At 31.4% G+C, this 27,394-nt stretch overlaps 1 protein-coding gene across 2 annotated transcripts in view; it reads left to right on the top strand.

The window, feature by feature from the left end:
• The window catches only part of LOC129751764 (talin-2), a 198,843-nt gene that overhangs the window by 57,612 nt on the left and 113,837 nt on the right, over window positions 1-27,394 (top strand). For both annotated transcript variants that reach the window (XM_055747459.1, XM_055747461.1), the window contains exon 2: window positions 21,462-21,902. The gene's annotated coding sequence lies outside the window, so the exon portion shown is untranslated. The remainder of the gene's footprint in view (window positions 1-21,461; window positions 21,903-27,394) is intronic.

Genomic DNA, 27,394 nt, shown 5'->3' with positions numbered 1-27,394 from the left:
CTCCCGATTTCATCACTTTGTTTGTTGACATTTTCAATGGGACCGAAACACAGTGGGAGCAAACACGCAGAAAAAAAGTAAAAGTCATTTTTAATAAAACTAATTTTTTTTAATTTATTGAAACTGATATTGTAGTTTAATTGCAAATACTTAAAAAAAAATTTAACATTACAACTTAAGAAAAAAAATGATTTCATTTTTTTTTAGGTGTTTGTTCCCAAAGTGCTTCAGTGCCATTTTTAAAGTCAAAAATGAAAAAATAAAAGCTCATCTGGAAAATATCCGTAAATTAAAGGAAATAGGACCGTTGGCCGACCAAGACGTTTACGGAAGCTGCTGTGATCCTGGTGGTAACTCTTTAGTTAAACCGAACATGATCTAAGTAGATCTTAAACGCGCAGGAAATTATTATTTTATACTTTTCCGAAATAGGTGGGTTTGCTTCCGTTAATGCGAAATATTTTTTATACCAAAGTATGTTACCTGTTTCTTATTCTGCCAGGTTGAACGAACTGTCGGAACTAAGACAACTGATAAGATTTCCAACGATTGAATTGTCCGGGAAGCTGGTGCTTATGCTTGTGCCGGGTGGTTACCGCTGGAACCACACACATTTCACGGATCTGACTCAATTCAACTCGCCCGTAGGTCGTTTTCTTCAGGAGGTCCGGTGGAGAATTTTACCTTATTTTACAATCTTGAATATTATGTTAGCAAGAGTTTTGTCAGTTTTGAAATCAGTATCAATCACGTGTTAACCATTTTTCAAAGGTGTAGAATATTACCGTAGGCATAGAAAAAATACCTAACAAAAAATGGTGAAAAACAAGTTTATGTAAAGCCTAGTCCACACTAGAAAACTTAAACTGCGATTTTTGTTATGAAACAAACTTTGTTGTTTGTAGTTGGAAATCTGAGACGGTCTCAGTGTCTCCCGAATAAAATGGGAGAAGCTGAGACCGTCTCGAGACGAACCGTCTCCTAGTGTGGACTAGGCAGGCGATTAATTTATTGGTGCGCTGATTGTTATTTAAACATTCCTGTAAAAAAATACCAGTTTCTGATCCATTGGGAAATCGCCATAGTTATTTTTATACTTCAGATAGTTTTCTAAAACTAATTAGCAATTAAAATTTCTTGAGCAGTACTAAATCATAATAAATAATTATTATGAAATTTTTTCAGCAGGTTTTTTGTATACCCAAAAACCTTTTTTTTGTGTATTGCTGAAATAATTTTCAAACGCTTTTATTTGCCGAACTAACTTGCCAAAATTCACTAGGATTTTAAGATTGGTTTGAAAGAAAACGTTTGTTATGGGACCAAGTCATTTTACCATTTTGTTGTTATTTAAAAAAAAACTAATAATGCAAAATTTTGATATTGGTTAAATTTGACACCAAACATAGCTATTATTTTGGTCTCATGTTTGTATTCAATACAAATAATGAAACCTAAATGATACCTTTTTTGCTATCGGTGAAATTCAACATCAAATTGTGCTAACAGTTTGCTATTGATAGCTTGTTTTAGTATACATATGCTGTCAAATTGAACTTTTTGAAACCAAAATAATGCCTCATTTTGCTTTCGCTAAAAAGCCAACAGCAGATATTACTCTCAGTTTGCTGTTGACACTTTATTTTGGTCTCAGTTTGCTATCGATTTGGGCATCAAAGTCTGCTCGGGACCTCCTTAATATTAAAACTAGAGTCCGCTTGAATGCTCTTCATACCAATGATATGTAGTCACCAAAACCCAATCGGGAAACATTGAAAAATGCGTTATGAAATTTACAAATAATGTGTCAAATTGTAGTTGTAATTGTTTTTTTGAACAGTGGCGGTTACCTTTTTTGTAAAATTATAAAATTATATGAGGCCCGCAAAGCCATTAGATCACGGATGTTGTGTTCTGCAGCGAGTTGTAAAAATAATGTCTTTAAAATAAATGAATTTGAATAACTCTTGAAGCTTGATTGAATTGAGTGTGAGTTTGAGTAATTAATGATGTTATGATGATGAGATGTTATGATCGAAGTTTAATATTAAATAAATTGAATAATGAGTTTTTTTTAGTGTGACTTTACTCAGCTCATCAAAAATTTAAATAGTAAGAAAATTAGCAAAAACAACTTTTGGCAATGACCAAAATTACAAAAATGACAAAAATGACAAAAATGACAAAAATGACAAAAATGACAAAAATGACAAAAATGACAAAAATGACAAAAATGACAAAAATGACAAAAATGACAAAAATGACAAAAATGACAAAAATGACAAAAATGACAAAAATGACAAAAATGACAAAAATGACAAAAATGACAAAAATGACAAAAATGACAAAAATGACAAAAATGACAAAAATGACAAAAATGACAAAAATGACAAAAATGACAAAAATGACAAAAATGACAAAAATGACAAAAATGACAAAAATGACAAAAATGACAAAAATGACAAAAATGACAAAAATGACAAAAATGACAAAAATGACAAAAATGACAAAAATGACAAAAATGACAAAAATGACAAAAATGACAAAAATGACAAAAATGACAAAAATGACAAAAATGACAAAAATGACAAAAATGACAAAAATGACAAAAATGACAAAAATGACAAAAATGACAAAAATGACAAAAATGACAAAAATGACAAAAATGACAAAAATGACAAAAATGACAAAAATGACAAAAATGACAAAAATGACAAAAATGACAAAAATGACAAAAATGACAAAAATGACAAAAATGACAAAAATGACAAAAATGACAAAAATGACAAAAATGACAAAAATGACAAAAATGACAAAAATGACAAAAATGACAAAAATGACAAAAATGACAAAAATGACAAAAATGACAAAAATGACAAAAATGACAAAAATGACAAAAATGACAAAAATGACAAAAATGACAAAAATGACAAAAATGACAAAAATTACAAAAATGACAAAAATGACAAAAATGACAAAAATGACAAAAATGACAAAAATGACAAAAATGACAAAAATGACAAAAATGACAAAAATGACAAAAATGACAAAAATGACAAAAATGACAAAAATGACAAAAATGACAAAAATTACAAAAATTACAAAAATTACAAAAATTACAAAAATTACAAAAATTACAAAAATTACAAAAATTACAAAAATTACAAAAATTACAAAAATTACAAAAATTACAAAAATTACAAAAATTACAAAAATTACAAAAATTACAAAAATTACAAAAATTACAAAAATTACAAAAATTACAAAAATTACAAAAATGACAAAAATGACAAAAATGACAAAAATGACAAAAATGACAAAAATGACAAAAATGACAAAAATGACAAAAATGACAAAAATGACAAAAATGACAAAAATGACAAAAATGACAAAAATGACAAAAATGACAAAAATGACAAAAATGACAAAAATGACAAAAATGACAAAAATGACAAAAATGACAAAAATTACAAAAATGACAAAAATGACAAAAATGACAAAAATGACAAAAATGACAAAAATGACAAAAATGACAAAAATGACAAAAATGACAAAAATGACAAAAATGACAAAAATGACAAAAATGACAAAAATGACAAAAATGACAAAAATGACAAAAATGACAAAAATGACAAAAATGACAAAAATGACAAAAATGACAAAAATGACAAAAATGACAAAAATGACAAAAATGACAAAAATGACAAAAATGACAAAAATGACAAGAATGACAAAAATGACAAAAATGACAATAATGACAAAAATTACAAAAATTACAAAAATTACAAAAATTACAAAAATGACAAAAATGACAAAAATGACAAAAATGACAAAAATGACAAAAATGACAAAAATGACAAAAATGACAAAAATGACAAAAATGACAAAAATGACAAAAATGACAAAAATGACAAAAATGACAAAAATGACAAAAATGACAAAAATGACAAAAATGACAAAAATGACAAAAATGACAAAAATGACAAAAATGACAAAAATGACAAAAATTACAAAAATGACAAAAATGACAAAAATGACAAAAATGACAAAAATGACAAAAATGACAAAAATGACAAAAATGACAAAAATGACAAAAATGACAAAAATGACAAAAATGACAAAAATGACAAAAATGACAAAAATGACAAAAATGACAAAAATGACAAAAATGATAAAAATGACAAAAATGACAAAAATGACAAAAATGACAGAAATGACAAAAATGACAAAAATGACAAAAATGACAAAAATGACAAAAATGACAAAAATGACAAAAATGACAAAAATGACAAAAATGACAAAAATGACAAAAATGACAAAAATGACAAAAATGACAAAAATGACAAAAATGACAAAAATGACAAAAATGACAAAAATGACAAAAATGACAAAAATGACAAAAATGACAAAAATGACAAAAATGACAAAAATGACAAAAATGACAAAAATGACAAAAATGACAAAAATGACAAAAATGACAAAAATGACAAAAATGACAAAAATGACAAAAATGACAAAAATGACAAAAATGACAAAAATGACAAAAATGACAAAAATGACAAAAATGACAAAAATGACAAAAATGACAAAAATGACAAAAATGACAAAAATGACAAAAATGACAAAAATGACAAAAATGACAAAAATGACAAAAATGACAAAAATGACAAAAATGACAAAAATGACAAAAATGACAAAAATGACAAAAATGACAAAAATGACAAGAATGACAAAAATGACAAAAATGACAATAATGACAAAAATTACAAAAATTACAAAAATTACAAAAATTACAAAAATGACAAAAATGACAAAAATGACAAAAATGACAAAAATGACAAAAATGACAAAAATGACAAAAATGACAAAAATGACAAAAATGACAAAAATGACAAAAATGACAAAAATGACAAAAATGACAAAAATGACAAAAATGACAAAAATGACAAAAATGACAAAAATGACAAAAATGACAAAAATGACAAAAATGACAAAAATGACAAAAATGACAAAAATGACAAAAATGACAAAAATGACAAAAATGACAAAAATGACAAAAATGACAAAAATGACAAAAATGACAAAAATGACAAAAATGACAAAAATGACAAAAATGACAAAAATGACAAAAATGACAAAAATGACAAAAATGACAAAAATGACAAAAATGACAAAAATGATAAAAATGACAAAAATGACAAAAATGACAAAAATGACAAAAATGACAAAAATGACAAAAATGACAAAAATGACAAAAATGACAAAAATGACAAAAATGACAAAAATGACAAAAATGACAAAAATGACAAAAATGACAAAAATGACAAAAAAAAAAACTTGTCCTCAAAGCGTAGATTTTTTTACTACAAACGGTTAAAACCCCTTTTTTAATTGAACTTCTTTATTGGATTTGGATCCTCGCATTCAGTTGTCGAGCAAGGTTGTCGAAATCACATACAAAATGTTCATTTTCACATATTTTTAAGCAACTATCTTCAAAACTACATTCTTGATTTAGAATTTTTCTCCAGATTTTTTAAATTTTTAATTTAATTTTTATATCATTAGGATAGGATTCCTAAAGCTTTATTATGACTTCGGTAATGTACGAATTATAAGTGAAATAACTTCTCTATCAAATTTCTGAAAAAAGCATCACAGATAATCGCCGAAAACCTTGAGGGTTGAATCACAACATTTTAGATATCTATTGTTTTTATCAAGAACTAATAATTTTTGTCGGTAATTTTGATGCAAACTGGTTCATGTTGATAAACAATTTAAAATCATTTATCCAGGCTTTTTTATTAAATTTTCGTAGTTTTCGTCAATATTCAGAAATAAAAAATACTCCACTAGCTTTTGGTTTAATTTTTTTTTACCAGTATTTGAATTCTAACAGAACAAGTTTTTTCTCAGAATTGGAAAGAATAATTTAAAAAAAATATCTGGTGAGCATATTTTTTGTCATACAATATCATTTTTGATGAAACAAAAATAATGACTTCATTAACGGACTTCGAAATTCCTTTGATCATGTGTGTAGCTTCCGATTTTTGGAAAAATGTATCCTGAAAAAAAACTTCAATATTACGTTATGCCTATAAACAGTTTTGCATAAATGCCTTGATCAGAACATAATAAATGCTTTGATTTTGAAAATAATATATTTTGTTCACTATTATGAGATAAATTTCAAATTTCACAGTTTTAAAACTGCATTTATCAATAATCCGATCTCTATTGTTTTAAATCCAAGAGATTGATCCAGAGATTTGAATCTGATAAAAATAGCGAATAGGTACAGTCTTTTTTTTATTTTCAAATTCGTATCTGCCAATATTCGATATCCGAGTTTTGAAGTATAGTTCTGCTTGTTTTCTCAGACAGTACAAATGATTTGACTGAATAGCACAATGCAATGGTCATTATTTTTTGATTGGTCTGTTTCTAATGAAGAAATGACAAAAAATGCTCTTTATTCAAATTATCCATTCATTTTCTAAAGTGAGTTTTGATTTTAGGTTTTAAAATTATAGACTAATTTCGAATTCATATCTGGATGACTGAACCTAGTTTTGGGACTGGATTTTTTAACTCTTTAACGTTAAATTCTGTTTTGGTTTTATTTCAATTTTAACCTTGAACTGAATTTGATTTGAATTCTAATATTGGAATCATGTCCTATATTCTACACAGCAAATTTTATTTTGCTGGATTTGGTTCCGCTGGCTTACAGCAAACTAAATTACTGAAAATTCAACAATCTCAATTGCTGTAAGTCAGATTTTTTTAAACAACCGATTTTTTTGGATTCTAAAATATATTTTAAATTAAAAAATGTGTTTGTAAATTTTTATAACAAAATTAAATAATATCTGCCAGTGGGTAGGCCGCTTCTCTCCAAGTATTAAATAGTAATCATGCTCCATCTGCAATAAAATTAAAAATTGTTAGTTGCTTCAATGATGCATACTTCATCTCTTCGAAAAAAAACCTTTGGTTTAGATGCTTCATCGCTGAAATATGGAAAGTTGACAGATCGATTGCTCGTTTTTTAGCAATGAAGATCGAGTGCTGGAAAAATCAGCAAGACGGAGAATGTTTGAAATGTGGATTGCTGAACGTTTTCAGCCTTTTTTATTGCTGGAAATCGAGGCAAAAATGTAATGTGTAATGTTGATTTCAAGGAATAAAGAAATTTTCACTGTTCTTTTAGGTTTTGTCGACTTTGGAATTCTACAGTATGAATTTTTTATTTCTATCATTCCTTCGAACCTTAATGAGATTCTGCTATTGAATAAAGAATATTGTTTAAGAAACATGATATCAATTTATGGTATTTTTTTAGATTTTGAATCTTTATCAGAAAGAATTTTTAATTCGTTTTCGGAAATTGAACTGAATTTTTGTAATACATATTTTAAATTTTAAATGCTGAAGCCACTTGTTTTTTTAATTTTTATTCTGCACAATAATTCGAGACCTAAACTCTGCTTCGTATTTTTATGGTTCACAAAATTATTTCTAAAGGAAGTTTTGATTATAAACTTCGATTTTCTGGATCAACATTTTTAGCACTCAAAATACAACAAGCCTTACAAGTTATTTATTACTCGGTTATAGGAAAAACCAACTCAAGTTGTTGTAAATAATCGAGTAATGAATAATATCATTTATCTCTAAAATGAGACAAAAACGAGACAAAATTGAGACAAAAATAAGACAAAAATAAGACAAAAATGAGACAAAAATGAGACCAAATTGAGACAAAAATGAGATTAAAATGAGACTTAAATGAGACAAAACCGAAACAAAAATAAGGCAAAAATGAGACAAATATGAGAAAAAAATGAGACAAAAGTGAGACAAAAATGAGACAAAATTTAAACAAAAATGAGACAAAAATAAGACATAAATGAGACAAAAATGAGACAAAAATAAGACAAAAATGAGACAAAAATAAGACAAAAGTGAGCAAATATGAGACAAAAATGAGACAAAAACAAGGCAAAAACGAAACAAAAATGAGACAAAAATAAGACAAAATGAGACAAAAAAAGACAAAAATGAGACAAAAATGAGGCACAAATGAGACAAAAATGAGACATAAATTAGACACACATTAGACAAAACAGAGTCAAAAATGAATAAAAAAAAATTACTAAAAATACTAAAATGAAAAAAATGAGACAAAAATGACTAAAATTACTAAAATGACCGACACGACAGAAATGACAGAAATTACAAAAATGACGATTTTTTAGTTTATAACATTTTCTGATTACGTTCCTCATTTCCTTAGTAAAAGTAAAGTAACATGATTTATTTCTAGACATAAGAAAAAATGTAGCTGACATATTTTAGATGTAGCAACTCGTAGAAAGATGCAAAAACAAACATTAAATTAACTCCAGCAGCTCATTCTCCAAATCGGATGTACTCTCTAATTGGCTAAGCTAATACACAGATTGTGGTAAATGACCACCCTTCTCTATAAGGAATAGCAACTTAAAAGTTTACATCATAATAAATAAATATTCAATAGAACATGCAGAGGCGGTTCACCCTAAAGGGTGTCTGCGAAGTTTGCCAGATCACCCACCCAAGTTTGAGAATGGACTGTGTGGACTAACTAAGGTGATTGACTGCAAAATGACTTCAGCCCAGCAGCATCGATTATTTGATGCCGACAGAAAAATTCGAAAAATCACCATTAGTTATGTAAACATATGATGTCATCGCCCACACGAGGCTTTTATCCGCTTCAATCAACGCAACCCGACCGGTTGGGTTGTCCGGTTTAAATACTTCCCCAGCCAGCAGTCATTTGGGTGTCACTTGGGCCAAGGTCGATCAATGAGGCAAGCCGTTTCGGAACAGGTTTGTTTTTTTTTTCATTGAGATAGATATGTTTTGCCTGAATCCTAACGTCATCAGTTTGTGTTAAAATTGAAAGGATAAACAGAAAAAAACTTCCCGAGCAGACTTTTGTGGCAAAATCATACCTAATTTTGCGAATACCTCATTCATGTCATATGTAGGGTTTCAAAATGAATTTTGAGAGCACTGTAATGCCACTTTTTGGTATGGAATTAGCCCAGAGAATGGCATCTTTTGCTTTCAAAATTTTCTCAAAAATGCTGGCTTAACGAGTTATCAAAATACTTTCAGTGAAACCAAAATTTAGCAGAACTGCTCTACAAGCATATAGAAAATGAGGGCAAAATTTTGACATTTTAGCACTTTTATTCTGCAAAATGACACAAAATACTGCTCAGAAGGCATGATAGCAAAATTTGGCATTACTTGCTATCAGCTTAATTTAAATTCAAACTTCTTAATAACCTTGATTTTTCGTCGCCGAAAAATTAGGTACTCAATCCTGTTATCATTTTAATATAATTTTTCTCACCTATAAGTTGAATAAAACCTCACCTTATTTAGCTGTTATTAGAAAATCAACACCACATCGTGCTATCATCATGCTATTATTATTGACCGCTTTATTTTTGACACTTTAATGAAACCTTATTTTGGCATCGGGTTAGTCCAGTTTGGTCGCTGTTTGCTATTGATTTAGGCATCAAAGTCTGCTCGGGTTCCTCAAAGAGGAACGCGACTTAAAAAGTGGTGACGAAATGATCGAGTGTGCAAAAATCAAGATGGATCCCTACTTCATCACGTGGTTGGTTGCGGTGACCTAAATTTCTCCCACTCACACGAGACACATCGCGGTGGGTTTTTACCTTTGCAGAGGGCACTTCTTTACACCTGAGTGATTAATCATGTAATTACCGTCCGTCTGTCTGGCGTAACGAAACGTGTCCGTGTGTTGTGTGATGTTGTCTGGTCTGGGACATTTGCGAAGGTTCCTCGTTGTAGAAACACATATTCAAAGGAACGACCATTCACGACAGTTGATGGATCTTTTGAGTGCACTCGCATTAATGTTTCGCGACATGATAAAGATAAAATTATAAGTCCCCCAAAGCGGATGCAGTGCAATGCAATGGTTAAGGTGTTCCCAAACTTTTTTTTTTGAAGGATGGCGCTCATCCAGTGAAATCGTGAAAAAATATAGACGGTAATAGAGTTGTTTTTATTTATTTTGGTTAAAGATTCATCAAAAAAAAAGAACCAAAAAATTATTGCTCTGTCCTTTGGCACGAATCGTTGAAAATTTACGTTCGTCTGATCTTGAGCCAATTTGAGATGCTCTTCATCGTGGTTTTTGATTTTTTTTTCTGTGGGAAAAGTAAATCGGATGAATCACTTCCTGGTCATTCAAACAGTGAATTCACTAAGTCGGACGTCAGAACTATTAGTCATGACTGTTAATAGAGCTACTACAGCTGATTCCTGAAATCTGAATCAAAATCTAAAATCTGAAATCTGAATCTAAAATCTGAATCTGAAATCTGAATCTTAAATCTGAAATCTGAAATCTGAAATCTGAAATCTGAAATCTGAATCTGAATCTGAATCTGAAATCTGAATCTAAAATCTGAAATCTGAATCTGAATCTGAAATCTGAATCTGAAATCTGAATCTGAAATCTGAATCTGAAATCTGAATCTGAAATCTGAATCTGAAATCTGAATCTGAAATCTGAATCTGAAATCTGAATCTGAAATCTGAATCTGAAATCTGAATCTGAAATCTGAATCTGAAATCTGAATCTGAAATCTGAATCTGAAATCTGAATCTGAAATCTGAATCTGAAATCTGAATCTGAAATCTGAATCTGAAATCTGAATCTGAAATCTGAATCTGAAATCTGAAATCTGAATCTGAAATCTGAATCTGAAATCTGAATCTGAAATCTGAATCTGAAATCTGAATCTGAAATCTGAATCTGAAATCTGAATCTGAAATCTGAATCTGAAATCTGAATCTGAAATCTGAATCTGAAATCTGAATCTGAAATCTGAATCTGAAATCTGAATCTGAAATCTGAATCTGAAATCTGAATCTGAAATCTGAATCTGAAATCTGAATCTGAAATCTGAATCTGAAATCTGAATCTGAAATCTGAATCTGAAATCTGAATCTGAAATCTGAATCTGAAATCTGAATCTGAAATCTGAATCTGAAATCTGAATCTGAAATCTGAATCTGAAATCTGAATCTGAAATCTGAATCTGAAATCTGAATCTGAAATCTGAATCTGAAATCTGAATCTGAAATCTGAATCTGAAATCTGGATCTGAAATCTGAATCTGAAATCTGAATCTGAAATCTGAATCTGAAATCTGAATCTGAAATCTGAATCTGAAATCTGAATCTGAAATCTGAATCTGAAATCTGAATCTGAAATCTGAATCTGAAATCTGAATCTGAAATCTGAATCTGGTATCTGAATCTGAAATCTGAATCTGAAATCTGAATCTGAAATCTGAATCTGAAATCTGAATTTGAAATCTGAATCTGAAATCTGAATCTGAAATCTGAATCTGAAATCTGAATCTGAAATCTGAATCTGAAATCTGAATCTGAAATCTGAATCTGAAATCTGAATCTGAAATCTGAATCTGAAATCTGAATCTGAAATCTGAATCTAAAATCTGAGTCTGAAATCTGAATCTGAAATCTGAATCTGAAATCTGAATCTTAAATTTGAATCTGGAATCTAAAACAACTTTGAATATCCTCAACTGTACAACTCTTTTTCTTGTTATCAGGATCAACCGTTTCGGCGATAATTTTTCTCTCGATTTCCATATCAACGCTCGTCTTCAAGCGCCCGGAAATACAAAACACTTCCACATGATTGTGTGCCTATGATTGGAATCATTTCTGGTGGAACAAAACCCCAAGTTTGAGCAAAACGGGAGGAGGCAGAAAAAACAGACGAGCATCCCACGTGGTGAATGGAATAATGGAAAAGTAGCGTTCTCTCTCTGCATGTCCTGAACTGCTGCTGCCGGTTATGGCATCCCCCCTTTCCTCGGACTATTCCTCCTATCCTAGTTGAAGGTCCTAAAGTGTGGTCTCCGACCCATCCATTTTTTTTTCTCGTGTCAAGTTGAGCCAATCGCTGCGGCAGCCTAGGCAGTAGCGAGAAAATCAGGATGATGCCGTAGCAACTATTTTGGCGCCCGCCAGACTGACGCCAGAAAGAGTCCCTAGCAGCAGCAGCAGCAGCAGCCAGCATCATCCCCCCTTTCTTTTCCCCACATACACTTCAACGCATAGAGCTACTTCCGCTTTTGCCACCACTCCAGGAGTCAAGCAAAAATTATCCTTCTCAGCGAGCGAACTTGACACCGAACTTCCCGATTCGGTTTGTTGGCTTGATGGTGGTTTTTTTTCTGTTTCCTGCCCCTGTTCTTCCGCCTGTGCCTTTTATTATTCCAGCAGAGCTTTTAATGTGTTTTTTGGCTTGGTTTCTATCGCTCTATCGATAAGGGCAGCTTTTAGCGCTTGGCAGCACCAAACACCCACCCGCCTACGCACGGAAAGGTCCTTCGGTGACAAATACGTTCATATGTATGTGCGTTTTCTGAATATTGGTTGCCTCCCACCCATTCTATCTGGATAGTTTGGGGAGAAGTTTTACTTGGTATAATATTTAGTTAAATCTTTTGCTTTGGGATGAAAATTTCCTAACCCAATTGTCAAAACCAACTTTGCCATGGAGAATATCTATAATTATGCTTGAAAAAAGTCAGAAATAAAAAAAATAATTAGACGGTATATTTGAATGAACAATATATGATTGGCTTTGGAGCTCTTTTAAAATACAAGCAACTTTAAGGCTCACATCGGTTGAAATCATTGTCAAATGAAATTAAGTTTTTTCCCATTCTAAGTCTAACTCGCACGCTAGTAATTTATTTTTTTCTGTGACATTAGTAATTTTTTTCAAATTTAGAATTTTTGTTGAGATAAGAAAAATGTTATCATAAGCTCTATGCAAAACAAAATATTGAAAAAATGAACTTTTATTTTTGTTCAATCTGACAAAAGCTCTCGTTCTTGCCTCTCTTGGTTTCATGGCGACTCTTTACCTACAGGAAGTTTGGATCTAAGTTTTTGTTTTCAAATTCAATCGAATCGAAATTTTCAAGAGTTTTCATCGAAATTTCTAAATTGGTACAATTCAAAGGCCATGCAGACGGAGGGTTTTGATGTTCAAACTCCTTCGGTTGAATTCCTACATTTTCATTAAAATTTTAGGATTCTGGAAGTCGACGTACTGAACATGGTTTTTCAAAATTTGGTTTCTGAGTTTTGATACTCTCACTTACCTTTATTGGCTTTGAATTCTCTGCACGCATAATTAACACATTAATAACCGCGAAAAAAAAAACAAAATGTTCTAATATTTTTTTCATTGAGCATTTTCATAAAAATGAGTATTTTCAATCATTCAAAATTCTGCTAGTTCCACCGATTTCCACGTTAATTTCAGATAAAAAAGGTTCCATTTATTATCAAAAATAATCACATAAAAGGTGGTGTTAAGATATTGTGCACTTTTCGATGAAAACCACAGAAAAAATACTCTGAATGCTTTCTACAGAGCTTCAGCAACTTTTAAAATCATCATAATGTATGAATAAATTGTAGATCTTGGCTTTTTCCAATTTTGTCCCGAAGACAGCGAACCATTTTAACCTATCTACAGCGTTCCAGATTACAAAATATAAAATTGGAAAAAAAACTTACAAAATTGGTGAAATTGACAAAAGTCTAAATTGATCAAATTGGCTGAATTGACAAAATTGACAAAAATGGAAATTGGCGAAATTTACAAAATTGACAAAACTGACTTAGTAAACTCAACTGACAAAACTGACAAATTTGACAAGACTAACTAACATAATTGACATAATTCATAAAATTGATAAAATTGAAAAAATTGACAATATTGACATTTAAAATTTTGTCAATTTTTTCCATCTCCTTTATTCTGTAAATTTTGTGTTAATTTGACTGATTTGTCAATTTTGCAAATATTTTCAATTTTGTCAGTTTTGCCATTAATGTAGATTTTGTCATTTATGTAATTTTTCTAAATTTGTCCGTTGTGTTAATTTGGTCAAGTTTGTCCATTTTTCCTATCTTGTCAATATTGCAAATTTGGTCAATTTCATCAATTTAGTCTATTAAGCCAACAATGTCAATTTTGTCAATTTTCATTTTTTAAAATTTTGTATTTTTGACAATTTTGAAAATTTTGTCAATATTGCAAGATGGCCAGCAAACCGCGAAAATCGGGAAAACAGGGAAATCTGGAAATAAACCGGGAAATGAAAATAGGATCAGAAAAACCGGGAGATAACCGGAGATTTGACATCAAAACCGGGTAAAACCTCATACAATTCAAATCAGTTTTTCGATTTCAATCCTACGTATAGAAAAGGATGAAGTTAATCAAAAGTTAACTTTAATTAAAAATTTTACATAGACGTTAATTGGAAAAATGAAATGGGAAAAGTTTATGCGTATTTCCATTCTTCAATGTTCGCTTTTCCACCGAATGTTAGAAATTAAAGCCAGAATTGGATTCAGAAAAATTTGATAAAAAATTCAGGTTCAGTGTGATATTTCAAATTTAAATTCTGAATACAGATTTGATTCAGGCGGTGATTAAGAAGGTCGAATTAAGTTCTCTGTATTAAGACTTTAATCATGAATTCAGAAATTGGAATTCACAAAGATTCTGGTTTAAATTTGAAAATTTCAAGTTTTGAAATCAGACTCAAAATTAGATTTCAAAATTTAAAATATAACTACGCTTGAGATTCTTAATTCAAACTCATTATCTGGATATAAATTCATAATTCAGTAATCAGTAGTGTACAGTAACACAGAACTTTGATTTCGGAAATAATTATTCAAATGACATTCGAATATCATATATTCATTTAAGAATCAAACCAAAAACAAAAAACAATACAAAAGTAATGCTTTTATTGCAATTAATATTAATCTAAATTTCTAAGTTTAAATCTTAGGATTAGAATTAAAAATTCAAAGTCAAATTTCGAATTGGCAATAAAATTTAAAAACTAATATCGACATTTATGGATAAGAATTTCAATACCAAGTTGGTATTTCAGAATTTTTCAAGTCCGAGTTTAAAAATTAAAATACATTTATAGCACAAAAAATCCTCTAAATATACTGATTTTCCAAAAACATTTAAAAATTTTAAATTTGGTTCATTCTGACAATTTTCATAAATTTTATTTTTTGAGACTTTTGAGATTCATGAAATACACATTTATAACCTGATAACTTCCCAAGTGAAATCGAAAAATGGCATTGAAATTTCACCAGGTTTTGTATTAAAATACAGTAAACCTCTATATAAGAAATCTAAAAAAATATCACCTGTATCATCAAAAATTCGGTAAAAATAGAATTTTCCAGCAAATGTTGCAGCTTTAATTTTAAGACATCAAAATGGGCTTTCAGAGTTTTAGAGGAAATAATGACAATAAATCTCTATTTTTGCGTCCAATTCTAACAAATTTAACATGATTTTTCGAAGAATTTTTCAATAAAATACCTTAAATCTTAATGATTCCTCCCGCAGTTTAAAAATGATATTATATTCGCATTTCAAATATTGTTTAATTATTTTCACGAAAAAATCTGACCTTAAATGTCTCGGAAAATATATTTTCCTCACAATAAATTTAAAGATTCAAGAAATCTTTGAACCCCAAAGTTGTATTATTGACAAATGGAAGTTTCGGTTCTGATTAGTTTAACGAACTTTGAAATCTCTCAGAGAATTTGAGATCCAGAACGTCAACTTAGATGTACCCCGTGATATCATAATGTGCTTTTAAACTGATGCAATGCGGTACTGGAAGACTCCAAGATGAAGTCCAAAAAATTCGAATTATAAAAATAAGTTTCAGTAAAAAAAATTGTCCAAGTTGTTGTCATAGACTAAGACAAAGGTGACAATTTTCGTTGACCAAACGAAATACTGGAATTATGTTCTAACAATTTTACATTTCCACATTTAAACACTTAATTATCGGTACGAAATTCAACAAGTCTCACCACATTTATTGCAGTTGTGAATAACTTTACTTTCGAATTACAAAATTGATTCACTGAAAATTTTCATTTTTCACACACTTTCAATTACAAATATTATAAAATGTCTATTTGTTCGGTCAATGAATCTTGTAAAAGGTATTAAGCAGTATATTCTTAAACCGTGAAAAACAAAAAAAAACTTTCGAGGGAAAACCAGAAAAACCGGGATTTGAAAATGAAAACCCGCAGACCACCCTGATATTTATTCTAAATTTTCTCATTTATGTTAATTTTGTCAATTGTGTCAATTTGGTCAATTTAGTTATTTATGTCACTTTCGTGAATTTTTAAATTGCATCAAATATGCCAATTAAGCAAATTTTGTCAATTTTGTTATTTTTGACAATTCTGTCATTTTATCATTTGTTTTTTGTCATTTTTGACGTTTTCGTCTTTTTTGATATTTTTGTCAATTTTGTCAATTTTGTCATGAATGTTGATTTTGTCACTTTTGAGTATTTTTTAATTTGTGTGGATTATTTGAATTTTGTAAATTTGGTAAATTTTTTCCAATTTTATCAATTTTGTCAATTTTTTTTTTAATTCTGTGATTTTTTGTCATTTTGCCATCTTTAGCGTCTATGTAAATTTTGTCCATTTTGTACATTTTTTCTATTTCATCAATTAGTCAATTTTTCTATATTTTTCAATTTCGGCAATGTTGCTAATTTTATCAATTTAACCAATTTTGTCAATTTGGCAAATTTTCTTAATTTTGACAATTTTGTAATTTTTGTCAATTCAATAAATTTTGAAAATTTTGTCACTTTTGTCAATTTTGTAAATTTTATTAATTAACTAGCTGACCCGGTGTACTTTGCTACACCTTCCAAAAATAAATGTTATTTGTAAAAATTCAGATTTTTGTAGGCACTTTTTTTAAATCAAACCTCGTCATAGGTCAGAACCAACAACTTTGAAATGAGAGCTGCAGCTGGAGTTCCGAATTGCGATTCAAAGATGGTATATATTATTTACTGAAACTTGATCTCTAAATTTGTTTTTCAAGATCTGAAATTCGTACTCTGTTTTTAAAACTTCATAATGTCTTAAATAATGTCAAAATTCATAGATTTTCCACCTTTTTCCCAAAGTGAGACGTTACGGACTTCCATAAAATCATTTGTCACATCTTTTTTTTTGAGTTATGCCAAATATCCGTACGCAAAAAAACCCTTTTATAAAATATGGTCCCTTCTTTGAAAAGCTCTTTATCTGAAGCTTACATGGGAGCTCCCCCATCTTTTCCAATTGTGTCCCCCACTGCTTGAAGAAGGTAGGCTGATTCACCCGGCTCGAGTTTACATAAATTTCTAATTGGAGGAAAAAGATTCTCATTGTACTTTATGGAGATAGAATATTGAAAACCGATCAATAGCGTGAATCGGGACAGTTTTTGAGTATATTCCTAATATTCTGTATTATGAACACTTCCAGCTCCTGATTAGCTTTAGCTGATGTATTTTTAGGAGTTGAAAAAATAAGCTATAGAAATTTGAAAAAAAATTAACGATGAAAAGGATTTTCACCATCCTCGCCCTTCGAAGTAGTTTGAATATCAATCCGGTTTGCGTCAAAATTATATTAAAAAATGTTTCGCCATATGCCAAACTCGTGGACATGAGACATTACAGCTTGAAGTTTTCCCAAACAGCACTTGTCGTGATATGAAAATTATCGATTTGATACAGTGCAAATTTCTTTTTTTCAAATAAATTTATTAAAGCAAAAAACATAAATATTTTAAAACTATCAGTTGCATCACAAAATAAATTTTCCGCGTTTTTTATTTTCTCTTTAAAAGTCAAATATTCAAAAATGTTGGCAAAAAAAAATTCTAAGTTAACATTTGTTCCGTACATTGGAGCAAGTGTAAAGCAAAGCTTATTTTCAGGCTTTAAAATGGATTTAATATGTATTTCTGTTTGTTTGTTTTATCAAGGTTCATTGATATATCTGCAGTATTCCTGCAGTATAAATTTATGTTTGTTACTCCACTTTTAACGAATGCTGTTCAAAGTTCCAAGCAAATGACCTTCATTTACAAAGACATTTAAGAATTTTAAATATCCGTTTCAGTTTCAACATTCGGAATACCCCTTTTGGTGCTTCCAGTTAAATATCAGTTCTAAAATCTAACTTTTCAAAAAAGAAGCGGATCAAAAGTCTCTCTTATGCAGCCATGTAACCAAAAACACTTTTCATGTTAAGTACTTACTTGAATTGATATATAAGCAAGAAGTACGATGTTTTTTTCGGAATTTTTTAAAATAAAAAGCTCCCATTTTCATTTCTGAATTCGTTTCAGTTGTGTATTTGGGCCGAAGTAACAATTTCTAGAAGAAACCTTTTTTTTGTAACAGCGAAAGGTTGAACGTTTGAGCATGTTCTAGTGTTCCTCGAATGAAAATTCTTTCGGAAAATGAATTCCCACACTTTTGGTCAATGAAAATTAGTTTATTTCACTGATACCTTTCACTTATGCAGACGTCAGTCTAATCTTATCTAATTTAAAGAAAAGGCTCTTGATCAGTTCATGTGTCAGATCGGTTTTGTGATCTTTTTCAAATTTAAATGGCGCTTGATAAAACTTCAGTTCAGTGCATTTTTACATGTTCAACAAAATGTTTCCGATCTACCTCTTTAGAAAACATCTTATTCATATTTCTGTTATCAATATGATTCAAAAATAACCTTGTAGGCGAAATGGGTTAAATAATTATAGTATGTATGTATGTAGGTAATCCACCATGGGTGCACGGATTCACCGCAGTTTCTGCCAAAGTATGTGTTCACATGCATTCTTTAGATTATTAGGTTCGACAAATCTTCAATGCAACGCGTACACCATACCCGGACCCCATGGCTTCGTATGAACTGTTATGTAGTGAATGTATTGTGTTAATGTAGGTATATTTTTGGAAGAACGAATCAATCAGGTGGGCTAGTTTACTTACAGGTATTCCGGCATCCGTGTATATACCTGGCCAGCTGGCAACTGATTGAACATTCCAATTATATAGTCAGTTATAGAATGAAACACATCTTACCTGTTGGCCGCTCATGGGATTCGAACCCAAAAGTTTTTCTTGCCGATACCGGGAATCGAACCCAGTACGCCTGGCGTACCAATACCAGACTCGCGCCAGCCTATCCACTAGACCACATCGGCGCTTCCCAAATGGGTTAAATAATTGTATGTAAATTCTTTAAATAATTGTATGTAAATTCTTTACTTTCTGTATTTTTTTCAGTTGTCCGCAAAGTGTCATACCATGATTTCATTAGCATCAGAACTAAATTTATATTTTTTAGACAACAAATGCTACCTACTGCAACACGAACTAAATATGGAAGTATTTTTGCAAATCTTTCAATTGGTTTTGATTCGATTGAGTAAATACCAATCCGTGTCACATCTAGGTGTCATTTATTTCCACGTGCTGTGTACAATTAAGCAAGAAAAAACACATCTAGTTTGCATATCGCCCCCACGTGCATAAGAAATATAGGTACTTTGTTGAGAAACAGGCGCCTAATTTTTAAATTTTTCCACCGATCCCATCACCATCAAAACCCATCAAAAAAAAAATCTCTAAAAATGGATGCCATGACTTTTCAATTTCAGATTTTGGCATAAAAAAAGGTATATGTTTTTCTCGATCGGCAAAATGTCAATCCGGGTCACATTTAAGCGTCATTCATAATCATGTGCTGTACAAATAAGCTAGGAAGCAAGTAAAAAAAAAATCACATCAAGGCTTCATATCGCCACAACGTTCTTTGATATATGCTTGGTTGAGAAATACGCGCCTAAATTTTCCCACTGATCAGTATGCTATGCCATGGTTACTATCCTCTCGCAACGTTGACTCGCGACGCCTCGACCATGGACACGAAAAACAAACCGCCCAAACGAAAAAAAAATCTCGAGAAAATGGATGCCATGACTTTAATTTGTTTCAAAAAAATACAAATTTTGTATGGGAGCCCCCTCTCCCTTAAGTCGAAGCGGTTTCTAACTATTACAGAAACCATCTCCGGCCCCAAAAACCCTCAGTTGCCAATTTTGACGATGATCGGTGTAGTAGTTTTCGAGTCTATAGGGAACAGACAAAAAAAGGTAGGCAACCCTGCCTGCAAGTATAGCGTTGGGCTAAATATTGATCTTACAATCGCTATCGTAGCATACGATGTAAGAATCAAGATCCTATGATTGACGAATTTTACTTCGGGGTTGTACCCCTTGGTCAGTATAATTATAAATTTTATGAAACGGAGGTTTAGCTCCGATTTTTGAACTGGCTTGTCGAGGCTTATGCAAGCTCGCCCATCGTCATAAAAAATATGAAGTCATTTTTTAATCATCTTTATTTGTTATTACTGGATATTGGTAGCAAGCTAAATGGTTACGTTTTTGGAATGATTATTTTTATGATATCAGCCATGAAAAGAAAAATTTTAAACTGTTTTGTTATTTTGCCATTCTTTTATTGATTGTAGAGAAAAAAAATCTTTTTTATTTTAAGATAAAAATCATCTTAATTGTGCAGTCCAGTTTAGCCGAGAACAAAGGGTACAAAAATTCACAATAACACCCACAAATTCACAGATTTCGTCAAAACTCGTCGAGCTGATTGGACCTAAGTATTGCATGCAAAGAAGCCATGGACAAGGTTGCCGAAATTTTTTTTGTGTTTTTAAGAAAAAAAATTCTGACTTTCTGTTATTCTACCCAAAAAATCTATGATGGATTTCTGTGATGCTATTTCCTTGAATTTCATAGACAATTCATGATAAATTGTGTATTTTTCACATTTCAGTTGGGCAAAATCAATTACCATAACCAACCTCATCATAATTTTGTAATTCGAAATAAGAAATTTTAATTTTATCATGGTCAAAAAAATTATAATTCTGGAAATCCATTCAAAATTCTAAAATTCTGTGAAATCTGTGAAAATTTCAAAATTCTGTGTTCTGTGTCACAGATTCTGTGATATTGCAGATTTTTCTGTGATTCCGGGCATCGCTAGGCACCCAGTAGTGATGTCAAATGAATTTATTGTTTTTCAATGCCAAAAGTTAAGGTCTTCGACAAAGTTTTTCAACGGAAAATTTCCTTTAGAGAATTTATAAAATGGCACAAAAACCATTAGCAGGCTTGGCTCCACAGAAGAAACAAAAAAAAAATATCTAAGTACATATCTGTAAACAATTTCAAATACTTGCATTCAAATGAGAACTTGAGAATTTTACTTGTAGCATTTCCCCCTTATTATTAGAAAGAAGTCATCCCTATAGCCAGCAAACTATTGCTATCATGAGTTTCCTCCACCCCCAAGACACAACTCATTATACTAACAGAACAAAACTATTCTTCTCTTTTGCAGAAATTCTCCACCTCAAACTGTTGAAACTAGCTTAGCATCGTCCCATTCACTGCTGACCTAAGTTAAAAGCATCAAAATTGATCGTCAGCCAGGAACAGCCTTATTCGATAAAAGATATCCATCCATATACACAAAAACAACAACTAAAAACGACAACCTACTCGCTAAGGTAGCAAAAAAGATAATAATTATTCGAAAAGAAGAAAAAAAACGCACCAAACAACAATATCGCAAGCCAAACGACAATCGAAACGTAGACAAATATTTTACAACAAACAACGAAAGTTAATCTTTGCCCGGGAATATAGATAAAAAAAAACATCCAGAAATCAACGAACGAATTATTCCTTTTGTATTGCTGTTGTGTTCAACTCAACAACATCGAAAGAAGACATCGGAGACGAGGCCACAACTGATTGATTTGCAGTCACTTTCGGGAAGGTAAGTTGGAACGCGAATATAATTTAAAACCTAGAAAATAGTAGATACTTACATTTTGAAAGCGAAAAATCAATTGAACCAGATTTATTTTATTACTTCACTATCCGATGGGGATTTTTCTAAAAATGTTTGAAAACCTACTGAGAGACGTCTTGCCCCCTAAATACCCTACATAAATATTCCAGCTACCGGTCGTTGGGTTGGCATTTTCTCCGGGCGGACGGTTGAATCCGCCTAAGGAGGCGGTAGCAGCGCCATCTAGCCAAGCAAATGGCGCCAATTCGTCGCGACGCTCAGCTTCCGAATCCTTCTAGCGTTCCGGAAGTGTATGGATTCTGTGATATATGTATGCCTAGTTTCCAAGCCATGGCGTTGGATTGTTTATCCCGCCTTGTATCTTTCACCTCGTATGGTGATGAAGCTTTCGAAATGAACGGTTTAAGGCCAAAAAAAGCGATGGCCTGGATTCAGGTGTATCAGATACTAATTATCGCAAAGAAATTTGGGCATCCTAAACGAATTTGTCCATTTGCCAGAGGGTTTGTGAAATAAAAAACGATAAACGTTAGTCCAATGTCATACATTAGACCCACGACCCAATTTTGGGAACAGACAGATGTGGAGATTAAAAAATGAAAATAACAATTAAATGGACATCAGATTGTATGTTTATTTCATTACCAAAAAATATGCCAAACTAAAAATAACTTTGGCCGAGGACACAGGGAGCGCGAAGCGAATTCTCGGTTCGCGCGAAAAACCGCTTCTCATTGAGACACTAGACTGAGTCGATTTGGGGTCATTTTTGAATTTCTCAAACCCTGGGGTCTAAAAAGTTTCGTTTTGGTTCAAAACGCATCCATGATTTTATGCAAAATTTTTAAGTAACGTTAACATGAGTAAATTTGAATTTTTAGGTTTGTGTGGGAAAATTGAATATTTTGCACTAAAAAATCAACTTCATTTTTGTTTCTTTTGTGGCACCGAGCCTGCTTATGGTTTTTGTGCCAATTTATAAATCCTCCGCTGAACAACTTTGTGGAAGATCTTAACTTTGAATCTTATAAGGCAAAACAATTATTAGCTGTTTAACAGGGGTACGTCTTTTGGAATTGATAAACAATAAATTCATTTGACATCACTGCTGGATGCCTAGCGAGGTATTTCATGACTTCTTCTCATGCAATGCTTTGCGAGGCACAAGCAGTGATGTCAATTGAATTTATTGTTTATCATTGCTGAAATACACACCCCTGGTGAACAGCTGATAACTTTTTTGCCTAATAAGATACAAAGTGAATGGCTTGGACAAAGTTGTTCAGCGGAAAATTTCCTTTGGAGAATTTATAAATTGGCACAAAAACCATCAACAGGCTCGGTTCCACAAAATTAACAAAAATGATGTTGATTTTTCAGTACAAAATATTCAATTTTCCTCTACAAACCTAAAAGTTCAAATTTACTCATATAAACGTTACTTAAAAAATCTGTACAAAACATCGACCGGCCACAGTGCAAGCGAATTTTTGCGTGAAGAACAGGCTCGATCTCGCGAATTCATCCGGACATACACTGCAAATATTCTCTCGGGTATTTTTCATTGCAAATGATAATTTTGCAAATATCGTTTTTCAAAAGTTTGTTCATTTAATTATCATCGTCGTTATGGTTATGAAAAAAATGTGCGATTTTTCCAAGGCTATTTTCGCAAATATCGCGGTTTCAGTCTTTTTCAAAGGAAACAAATTGGAACTGGAAATGGGCGATGAGCGCGCTCGAAATCCCGGTATACGATTTCTCGTGCGTTAAACTGAGAAAGCAATAGCGTTCACTCCAATTTCACTCCAATTTCACTACGATTAGCTGTCATTCTTTTGGAAATCTATTAGAGTAAAGAGCAAGCTTTTTAGCAGGCCCAAGCCCAATAAACGACCGGTGGCATGAAACCCCCACAAATTGTGTAAAAAAAAGGTGAAGGGGCTGAACGAATGAACGTTGAAATACGTTATCCGACGCCATCTTGGAATTCAATATGGCGACTTCCGCTCAACTTTAATATGCTGGAAGTGACTGAAAAGCACATGAAACATCTACAATGCACAGTGGTGCAGAACATCAATCTAGCTGTACGAAATTAATAGCGCCCAGGGATGAAGAGATAGACATTTGATGTCTTCAGCAACATTGTTCAGTTTTACAAGGGGCATATTCTAGTATCAAAATTTTTGCCGAGGGGTCCACCGATAGCGAGATAAAAATGCTAACTTTTTTGTTTTTCATTTTAGGGCTTTGGTGTCTTCGACAAAGTTGTTTATCTGATCAAAATACATAAGTTTGTTGAATATGTCAAAGTCCTGTCACATGACCCTCAGGAGTTACAGTCAAAGTAAAAAAAATCTCTTGAAAAAACAGCTTTTTGAACCTGACACGTTGTAGATTGGATAAAATGGTTCGCTGTCTTTGAAACAAAGTTGTAACAAGCCACGATCTACATTTGTCTCATACATTATGATGGGTTTAGAAGTTGCTGAAGCACTATAGAAAGCATTTAGAGTATTTTATTGGCAATTTTGGAAGGCTCATCCATCGAAAAGTGCACATTTTCGCAACACCCCCTTTTTTGTGATTATTATTGATGATAAGCGGAACCATTTCCATTTAAAATTAGCGCGGAAATCGGTGGAACTAGTGAAGATTTGAATGATTGAAAATACACATTTTAAGTAAAAATTACCTATTTTACTTATAGAAAAAACGTTAAAACATTTAATGTGTTAATAAAGTGTTGCAGTTTTCTTTTATATATTTTGTTTTATTAAAAGATATTTAAATTCGATTTTTCAAATCATTTAAACCCCAAAAAATGAATGGAACTTATCTGTTAAATTTGATAGAGCACTAAATTAGTATTTGAATTATAGAATTTTGCCATTACAATATAACTGCTATAACTGGTTCCAAGTAACTGTATCCAAGTTACCAATCTTAAAATTAGATGCCTTTTAATAAAACAAAATATATAAAAGAAAACTGCAACATTTTATTAATCAATTAAATTTTTTAACGTTTTTTCTATAAGTAAAATAGGTAATTTTTACTTAAAATGTGTATTTTCAATCATTCAAATTTCTACTAGTTCCAGCGATTTCCGCGCTAATTCCAGATGGAAATGGTTCCGCTTATCATCAAAAATAATCACAAAAAAGGGGGTGTTGCGAAAATGTGCACTTTTCGATGGATGAGCCTTCCAAAATTGCCAATAAAATACCCTAAATGCTTTCTATAGAGCTTCAGCAACTTCTAAACTCATCATAATGTATGAGACAAATGTAGATCGTGGCTTGTTACAACTTTGTTTCAAAGACAGCGAATCATTTTATCCAATCTACAACGTGTCAGGTTCAAAAAGCTGTTTTTTCAAGAGATTTTTTTTACTTTGACTGTAACTCCTGAGGGTCATGTGACAGGACTTTGACATATTCAACAAACTTATGTATTTTGATCAGATAAACAACTTTGTCGAAGACACCAAAGCCCTAAAATGAAAAACAAAAAAGTTAGCATTTTTATCTCGCTATCGGTGGACCCCTCGGCAAAAATTTTGATACTAGAATATGCCCCTTGTAAAACTGAACAATGTTGCTGAAGACATCAAATGTCTATCTCTTCATCCCTGGGCGCTATTAATTTCGTACAGCTAGATTGATGTTCTGCACCACTGTGCAATGTGGGTATTGGGTAAAAGGGCTTAGTAAGTAGAATTCGAATTTTGCTGTCCAACGCAATCTTGAAATCAAATATGGCGGTTTCCGCTTAGCTACAAAATGAAGTAAATAACAGAAATTTGCATGAACAATCCACAATATGGGAAAAATCTGAAAAAAACACTTAAAGAAATATACAAAAATATGACCCAGTGTACAATGGGGAAAAAGTGTATAAACGCCGAAGAAATTCAATATCTTCCCTCCTACACAAAACAAATCTAGGGTAAATGATCTTGAGCGGAACTAGTCGAAATCTGATCTTGAGCGGAACCAATTACATTTCCTAAGATCTAGGCAATGATTGTTTATGAATTTTATCAAAATGTTGAAAAAACACTTTTTCAAGATCTTTTCATATAAGTCTTGACATTTTTGCTAAAATTTATTAACAGAAATAATGTTATTAGAAGTTTTAAAACATACGCATTTCTGCTGCAATTTTCATCAATCTACGCTGACTTTGAACGTCAATTTATGTAACCCTTGGCCACTATAAACTGATTCTCAATGATTAAATTGGTTGAAAAATTCTTAAAAAAGCATTATTCGGGTTTTTGTAACAAGTTTTCCATTAAAATATCAGGATTTGTCCTAATTTTTGAGAAACTGTCCTGATTTTTCAAAAACTCTCGAATTGTCCTGATTTTTTGAAAATGTGTCTTTAAAATGTCCTGAATTGGCCTGATTTTCATAGAAACATCTCAATTAAAATCGAATTTGTAATCAAACTATGAGAGTTTCGAACAAATCTGTAAAAAAAATAGTTAAAATCTGCTGCTCACATCTGTTGCATGAATTAAGGCGTTTACAGCACATATATTTCGCCTTTATTTATGCAATATTAGCAGAACTGCATATTTTTTCCATGAATTCAGAGGTGTCCTGAAACATCTTTATTTTTTCTTCGCGGTGTCCTGATTTGTGACATAACCACCTGGGGCCCCTGTTCTAGAAAGACGAAAATCTCGATTTTTTTTATAACCGTATTCCGGAGTGAGATTGATCACCTTTTTCGATATTTTTTGATTATTTCGTCTCTGTTTAGAATTTGATACTTTGGGGCAGGGGTGTCAGGTGTCCTGATTTTTCAGGATTTGTCCTGATTTTTGAGAGGCCGTCCTGATTTATAAAAAACGCTTGATTTGTCCTGATTTTTAACAAAAGACCCTTGTCCTGATTTGTCCTGATTTTTAAAAAATATCTAAACTATAACTAAATTTATTGTTCAATGGTGAGAAAATCAAACATATCTTTAATAAAATAGTTTAACCGATGATAATATTTGGTTCAAATGATATTTAAATATTGTTTTTCGATATTAACTTCAGGCAATCCAACGTTCTTCTAGATTCAGTTGCATAATTTAAGGCGTCTTCAACACCTGTATTTCGCCTTTAGTTATGCAATTTAAGCAGAGCTGCATGATATTTTCATCAATTTAGTGATGACCTGATAAATCCTGATTTTTTCATCGCAGTGTCCTGATTTTTGTTAAAACCACCTGGCACCCCTGCTTTGGGGTAACATTGACCAGTCTCTATTTTGATAGTTTTAACGAGTTTTCTTGAACAAAAAGGATACACAACATCTACATTATATTTACAAATGCTAGTTTATCGATTGCTCAGACAATTCGGAACAATCTCAAATGATATAAAATTAATCATATTAGCTATATTCTTATGCTGTTTTGATATACGTTCCATATACTTTATAGAATTATCG

The sequence above is a fragment of the Uranotaenia lowii genome, chromosome 3, assembly GCF_029784155.1.
Source record: "Uranotaenia lowii strain MFRU-FL chromosome 3, ASM2978415v1, whole genome shotgun sequence".
Classification (NCBI taxonomy): Eukaryota; Metazoa; Arthropoda; class Insecta; order Diptera; family Culicidae; genus Uranotaenia; species Uranotaenia lowii.
This window is presented reverse-complemented; position numbering and strand designations above follow the sequence as displayed.